Genomic DNA, 8,282 nt, shown 5'->3' on the forward strand with positions numbered 1-8,282 from the left:
AGAGTGGGAGAGACAGGATCGCTGCCATCAGGAGGCCTCCAGGGTTATGGGGACAGGAATAAGAAACCTAAGTACAGAATGTGCTTAGTACCAAGCAGATAGATGGGCAGGTAAAGAAGGCTGCAGGGAATGAGAACGGCCGGAGAGTGAGACCCTCTGGGGGAAATAGTTATGGAACAGTGACAGGAACCATCTAGGCAGAGGAAGCAGCAATTCATATGAGGTACACATGTGCACCTACCATGGTGCCACAGATTTGGTGTCTCGAGTAACTGACATTACTTTCTCACACTTGAGCATCCTAGATCCAAATATAGGCAGGTGGATCTTTGCTGAGAGCTCTTGGCTTCTGGGTGGTTGGCTGTCTTCCACATTTATATCATATACCTAGTATGCTCTAATATACTTATTATGTTCTAATATGCATATTATGCTTTTCTAACAATGATATAGCCATTTTGGATTAGGACTCACCCCAACAGCCTCATTCTAAAATGCTGAGCCTATCTCTAAGTATTGTCTATAACTAAGAAACCAGGGGTTAAGACGTCAACATATGGACTTGGAAGAGGGGCTTTCAATTCCCAACAATCCTATAGGCCTCACTCAGGAACTGGTTGGATTTCATTCTGTGTACAGCTGATCTGACAAAACTGGGTTGTGCAGACCGTGAAGACTGGGGTGATGGAACAGAGATCCACTGATGTCTTTGCTTCAAGAACATGGATGTTTCTTCTCTATTGTTTTAGTTTGGGGTAGAGAAGTGTTTACCACATCATGGCTTCACTGAGGATGTCTAAGTTGTCAGTGCCCCTCTCAAAATGTCACCTGAGAGCTGCATGTCATTTATCCTCTATTCTCCCGGAAGAACCCATCCCCAGTTACCCAACCAAATATCTAGACAAGAAAGGAGAAAGTTTTGGGGGGAGGCACTCACCTGGCAGAACCCCATATTTTATTTTTTTCATTAGGCTAAAGAAAACATACTTTTGTTTTTCTATGACTTCTCTGTTAATATACTTAAATATTAACTTGCCTTAGGAGTCACCTATGACTGTAAAATCCATCCTATCCTTGGAGCTAAGGCTTAGGCTGAGATATGGGGAGATTTCTTGATGAGAGGGGGCTTGCCTGGAGATCTGAGCTCAGAATCCTGGCTCGGCTACTGAGGGCTGTAAGTTAATTGAACGGAAACAATGAGTTAGTCAATTGTCATTCGAGTCAGACCTTATGTCTGACACACTGTATCATCAAAGCCAAGGCATTCTGGGAAAGAATGATTATCCTCATTCATTATGCTCAGATTCTCCAGACAGTTGAAAAATGCTAGATTACAGAGTTGCTGGGGCAGAACCTGGGAAAGATAAAGTTATAATTGAAAGCTACCTACGTGATATATTTTCAATGAGTTTGACTTTCTACTTCTTCCGGGAATGTTAAGAAATCTCAAGTAATTGTTTCTGGCCGGAGCTAAATTTAGTACCTCAGAGATGGATGGTTCTGTCATACGCTTGGTGAAATCATGTTAATGGTTTCCTGTTGTTTTGTTAAGTGCCACCACTGAGCGCCTACTGTGTGCATGTCACGGACGGAACCTTGTCTTCATTTTCTTTCATCTTTGTAACTCTCCTGGATATGGTTGCCAGGCTTAGGGAAAAGTCATAACACGCCCAGTTACATCTGAATTTCATACAAATAGTAGAAATTTAAAAGTGTGTTCCAAATATTGCATTGTTTGGATGCAAATGTAAGCCAAGCAGCCTGCATTCTCTCTGGTTATCCATCTGGGAAGAAGGTAGAACCCATCCCCAGTCTTCAGAGATGGGGAGTTGGGTCCTACAGCCAACGGGAACATGCATACTCTGAAGCATTTCCAAGCTCCTGGTCTCACTCTTTAGAGGCTCCTGTCCAACACTGGCCAGATCAGTGATGGTAAGCATCTTAGGCCTTTAGTTCCACATGGAAGATACCACAGGCAGGAGAAAAAAAGGATACATAATGTCATCTTTCATAGCATCCCTACTATGACTGACCAGTACCTGTGATGGAGGCAGGAATTCTCAAACATGTCCCATTAGGCCCACCTCTTAATATGGCCACAATAGAATTAAATCTCAACATGAGTTCAGGAGCAGACAGACATGCAACCTGTAATGATTTCAAGGGATAACTGTTGGAGCTTCTCAAGGAATTCAATTTATCCTGCCAGGGAGTCTGGGCAAGACTGCAGAGGGCAGGCATCATAGGTGACAAACCTAAACACACACACACACACACACACACACACACACACACACACACACACACATCAGACATCAAAAAGAGGAAAGAGAACCTTCTGGGATAGGATGTAAAACAATGAGCCATATAATGTGACCAGGGAGCTGCACAGTCCCAGAGTCCCAGTGTCACCTGGAGATGTATATTCAATTCTGGATCCTAGGAGCCCAGGTTCACACAAGTGTGGGCACTTCACTGAAACTCCCAAGAAACAACTCCAGGGGCCACTCAAGCGGGGGAAGGATTTTTATATTCCACTGACTTAATATCTTATTTTAATCTAAACACTAATTTAGACTCTCTTAAGAAAAGATTAAGCCTTCCAAGAATAAAGTAGAGGGATTTGGGGAAAGTATAATTTTGAATGACATTAGAGTCCTGTTGACAGTTCAAATGGTGAGATAAGATGAGAGTATTTCTTGCATAAATCTGGGACCAAGATAAAAACCAGAAGACAAATTTGTAGACAAGGAAGCTGACTAGCCGGGCATGCAAGCTGGTTCTCCCTCTCCCCTTCTCTGTCTCTGTCTCTGTCTCTGTCTCTGTCTCTGTCTCTGTCTCTGTCTCTGTCTCTGTCTCTGTCTCTGTCTGTCTGTGTCTGTCTGTGTACTCGTGTGTGTGTGTGTGTGTGTGTGTGTGTGTGTGTGTGTGAGAGGTTAGAACCCAGGACTTCACACATGCTAGAGAGTGCTCCACCTCTGAGCTACTCATCCAGCCCTTGATTGACAGTTAGACGTTTGACTTCTGTCTGTCAGAGAGTTAGAAAATATGCTATTCTTTTCTTTTGCATGAAATACTTAGCGGATAGTGCCAGGAAACAAGTGGCTGATTCTTTCAGGTCAAAGACACCAACCTGTGAGCCTTAGGAACTCTGAGAAGAACTCCATAAATGAGCGTACTATTTCTGCTTTCTGGCCTAGGCATCTAAAAGTTAACTTTATTGTAAGTAATCAGACACTTGTTTATAAAAATTAGGGAAACATAAAGAAGTAGGAGGGGAAAAAAAAGATCATGCCTATTCTTATTTCCAAACAAAATCCATTACTTTTTTGCTCTAATATAAAAGGATTTATTTTCTGATGGTAATTCTAATTTGGACAGACTAAAAATGCAAATAACCTCTAGCTTATTTAGGTGAATGTCACATTTCCCTCCAACAACAGACTTGAATAATGAGCTAGTTTAAATTACATTCAGCTTGAAAATTACCTGTTGAAAGTCTACCATGTGCATGGTGCTGAGCTAGTGCGTGCCATGGTTACAAAGATTAATAAGACACAGCCCTCGACTAGAGAAGGCTGTAAACCAGCGGTGGGTCAGACTCGTGTAGATCAAGATGGACGCTTGACAGAGGTGTCACCCAAGACAGTAGCTGGTGGCAGCTGAAATGTGAGATGGAGCATGGCAGAGGTGTTTAAGAAGGTGGCATTTGAGCTGGGGCAGAAAGGCTGGTCAGGAGATGTGACAATATCAAAGTCAAGAACCGAGTTACTTGGGACCCCTCCCTCTGCCCAAGTTCCTATCGTCATACGACTTAGATTGGTCACTATGGCTTCTGTGTTTGCTATCTCCTGGCTTTTAAAAATAGAGTTTGCTCCATGAACATGCATCCCAGATACCACCGACTGTTTCTGATTGGATTTGCTTGATTCGAGCTTCATCAATATGGGCAGGAGGTTCTTCTCGTGTGCCTACGCACACAGATACTGATATTATTATTATACCAATATGCACACACGACTCTTTTGACTTTATTCTCGGGGCAGCCTCAACAAGAAGGTCTGGAGCTCAGGACTGACAGTAACAAGGTGTCAGCCTCCAAGATTGTACAATCAGGAAAGATTGCGGTCCATGGATAAGTGTCCCTCACCAGAATGTATCAGCAGACTAGACAGGCCAGGTCTCAGTGGCTGGTGGTTTTTAGCTGGGGTGATAGGATCAGCGTAAGGGAGCTGAGCAGATTATGCAGGAAGAGACACACAATGGCACAGCGAAGACTGAGTGGAAGAAGAGGTGGCCTGCATGGGCTGGGCTGGGCTGGGCTGGGCTGGGCTGGGCTGGGCTGGGCTGGGCTGGGCTGGGCTGGGGAGCCCTCTCTGAGGAGGGCTCAGCTAGGTTGGCAGACAAAGGCTATGGGTTATGGGAAGCACTCTACAGGTGGATGAAAACATCTGCAACAGATGCTCAGAGACAGAGATATGCATGGTGCAGTGTGTGAGGAGAGATCTTTAGGCCTGGAGAACAGTCAGCTGTGGAGAAGGAGAGAGGTTGTGAGCCTTGTTACTGCAGGTATACCTTGGAGGGCTTAGCTGGGGGGGGGGGGGCTCCTGATTTGCATTTTTCGAGTTCCCCCGGTGATTGCTGTCTCCAGTGATTGTGGGGGGGAGGGCTTCTTTAATCAGCAACAAATCCTTCCCTTTTCTGATTGAACCCTTAATCTATCAGCTCAATCTGACATCCAACGCACTTCTGGTTTTGCTTCTGCAGCCTCAGAATTAAAGCTGACTTTGAAGTTGGATCACCAACGTCTGCTGCTGTATTGGCTTTCCCTTATCTCTCTTCTGTCCTCTTGTCCAGTGCTCGTGGGAGCTTATCTTACTGGGTCCACTGAGAATCCAGACCCCCAGGGCAGGGCTGCACACTCTGTTAAGACAGGGAGGAGGAGCAGGTCAGCCTTTGAGCCCATGGGCTTGCTTGAAAGCGCCTATCTCTGTGCTGTCTCCAACGGGGACGAAGCCCATGGCATTGTTCTTTGAAAGCTAGCAGATGGCAGCGGTGAGCTTGAACCTCTGCATTTGTTCTAAAGGCCTGGTTTAGACTGAGGATTTGGGGGAGGGAACATGAGGTTGAACACTCCATCACAGGGTCCAGCTGTCATTCATGCACACACACACACACACACACACACACACACACACACACACCTTTTTCTTTGAGGGTCTCACATTGAGCTCAAAATGGATATAGATTTTTCACATGCTGTGTGATAGCAAGGCCAAACTGTGTTTTATTACATTTTATACATTCTTGAACATTCCTTGAAACTATCCTTTTACAAAGTAAAATTGCCTGCTTGCTGTCCTCTTTACTTAGCCCCTGGTCTCGGGACCCTGATGCCTAACCCAGGCCCAGAGAAGAGCAGTTACTTTTTGATGCGGAGAGCAAGAGATCCAGTGGAGTGAGAAGGGGCAGTCACTTCGGTTGGACGCCCAGCTCCTCTCCAATCAATGGAATTTAGACCAAGCTTCAACCTCGGGAGTCTTGGTTTCTTTAATGTATAGATGGAAAAAAAATAAAGGTAGTTTAACAATGCAGTAGGGGGTCTCTGTGAGACTCAAACAGGTTAGTATGTGTGAGGTAAATTGTTACTGCTAATTTCTTGCGGCCTGCTGAATCCTCCTTCTCCTGCAGGTAAGGCCTGTGGGGCTCCTTGTTTGGAGGGCATCGTGGGACTCCTCTCGTTCTTCATCTGAGGGCCCTTACTGATGGCCACTGTTTGCCAGTCAGCTTTACCCCCCCAACCTGATTTTCACACCTTCATAATTTGGGGGAGCCCCTACATTGGTCCTGTGTTGTCATAGCTAAAGAAGATGATTTTCTCCTTGTGACATGACGTAGGTGATGTCTTGAAAAAAAATGAATCCCCCAAAACCTAAGTTATGGTGAGTGTCTGGCTCCAGCTACCATATATTTGGCTTATGTAGCTCGGTCCATGGGCCCTGGGGGAAGGGCTTGAAGGCATTCTTTCAGCCTAGAGTTGGCATTACCTCCATTCTACAGCGGAGAACAAAGGCTTTTCTTGTCCTTTCTCATAACAGGAGAGGGGTGCAGCTGGACCCTGCTCAGGCATGCTCCCATCTTCCCTACAGTGTCAGTGGGGATGCGTTCATTAATGGTCTGAGCAGAGTGGGGTCCTGGGTCATGAATCCAACTCTGAAGGTTCTTTGGATGTCAGAGGAGTGCGTAGGTGGGTGAAAGGATTCCCTCAGTCACAGCTCTAATTTGCTGCTGCTTCTTTGCTGTCCAGACCCCTCTGTGTGTAGCTCACTTTCCCCTCAGGCCTGTTGGTGCCAGAGGTGAGGATGAGTTAGGGGTCCCATAGGGACAGACAGGTCACTCTCTGCCTCCCTCACACAAGTCTACTCACCTGTCTATCTTTTGTCACTGTCCCTGAGGGCCTTGGCACTGCTGGAGGCCAGTACCCAGTCACCTCTGATATAAAGAGAGAGAAAGAGCGGTACAGAGATCTTTCATTAAGTGTTGCTCCCGAGGACCAGGTCAAGCCTGTACAGATGGGACCCTTGTCTTGCAAGAAGAGGTTTGTGTTTGCTTTGTGTTCTGAGGAGCCTCGAGCTAACACACTACACATTTTTAAATGAAAATGAGTTCTGGAACAAATCCTCTAATCTATCTTTCCAAAAAAAGCCCCATGGGTCCTTCTTTCTAATGTGTTTTGAAAGAATCCTTCCATGCAGGAGGTAAACCTTACCTTTCTGTTTTCTCAAACCTTCTCAGTCCCTGGGGAGGAGGGTAAGGAATGGGTCAGAGACTTGAGGAGAGGGGAAAGGCCAGTTGGGCAATGAAATGGGAGCATACAGGCTTAGGGAAGATTGGTACTGCCATGCCTAGAAGCTGTCAGAGAGGAATAAACTTCATTTTGAATAGGGAACTCAGTTTGTTTTGCACAGGCTGTGTTTCTCAACCTGTGGGTCTTGACCCACTCTGGGAAACCTCTATCTCTGAAAATATTTACATTATTACTTAAAGCAGTAACTAAACTACAGTTATGGAGTAGCAACAAAAATAACTTTGTCGTTGGGGGGGGGGGTCATCACAACATGAGGCCCTGTATTAAAAGGCATTAGGGAGAGAGACAATGAGGGCAGCCAGAACTAAAAGCTGGAGGTGGGACAGGAGAGGAAGAGGAAGTTCTGAGACGATGAAACAGAATGAAGGCTGTGCTAGGTCTGGTGAGTGCAATGGAGGGTGTGTGTGTGGGGGGGTGGGGGTGGTACACATTCTATGCGTTTCACTACCCGCAGAGAGAGTGGCGTGGGTTCAGAACCCGGTCATTTACTTTCTCCCTGTTGTGGACTCTAGGAGTCCAAGTTGGGTTACTATGACAATACCTGCCAGCCTTTCTGGTGACAAGCCCAAGGCCTGTCCAGGCTAGCATAGTACTATTCTGGTTTTCCTGGTCTGGTTTTCCAGATAGGTGACCCTGTTCTGTAGGGTAGGGAGGTTGGGAAGAGCAGAGCTGTTAGGAATGCCCAGATCCATGGAGAGTTCTGCTCTAAGCAAGGTGAGTGGGGTAGGGAGCTTTGTCTCCTCCTAGCTCTAGACTACGGTTCCCTTCAAGAGGAGCTCTTATAGAATTAGAGGTTAAAAAAAAAACCTGGTAGTTATCCCATTCAGCCCAGGGCCTCTTTGCCTTTGCTAAAGGAAAAATATCATTTGTGTGAACACAAATGAGGAGTGAGGAATTGAACACGGGATTAGGGGTGATGGAGGGTGAAGTGGGGAAGAGACAGGACTGGTCTGGGAACTGTGGGTTCTTCTCCATGGTGCCAAGTACTTCCTCCATTTTTCTATTCACTAAACCGACCAGCTGCGTGGCTGTCTTCGTTTTGCATGTGAAGAAATGAAATCTTCCACGCCTGGGTCTGAGCTAGCTTGGAAAACCTGGCTGTGCCTCAAGCCAAGAGAACTTAGATTCAGAATGCTGGTTCTCATGGTCAATCATGTCTACTTAAGGGGCAAATTTAGGAAAATTCTTGCTCTTAGACACTCTGAGTAAGCATATTCTCTTCAGGTGGTTTTTTTTTTTTTTTTTTAAAGGAGTGAGATGCTCAGTCTAGAACTTTAGGTGTTGGGAATCATGGCTGAAGAGATGGCTCAGCAGTTAAGAGTGCCTGCTGCTCTTCCAGAGGACCTGGGTTCAGTTCCCAGCACGTGTGTTGTACAGCTCACAACTGTCTGTAACCCTAGATTCATGGGATCTT

This window comes from Mus caroli, unplaced genomic scaffold, assembly GCF_978045245.1.
Source record: "Mus caroli unplaced genomic scaffold, Mus_caroli_1 scaffold_12, whole genome shotgun sequence".
NCBI lineage: Eukaryota > Metazoa > Chordata > Mammalia > Rodentia > Muridae > Mus > Mus caroli.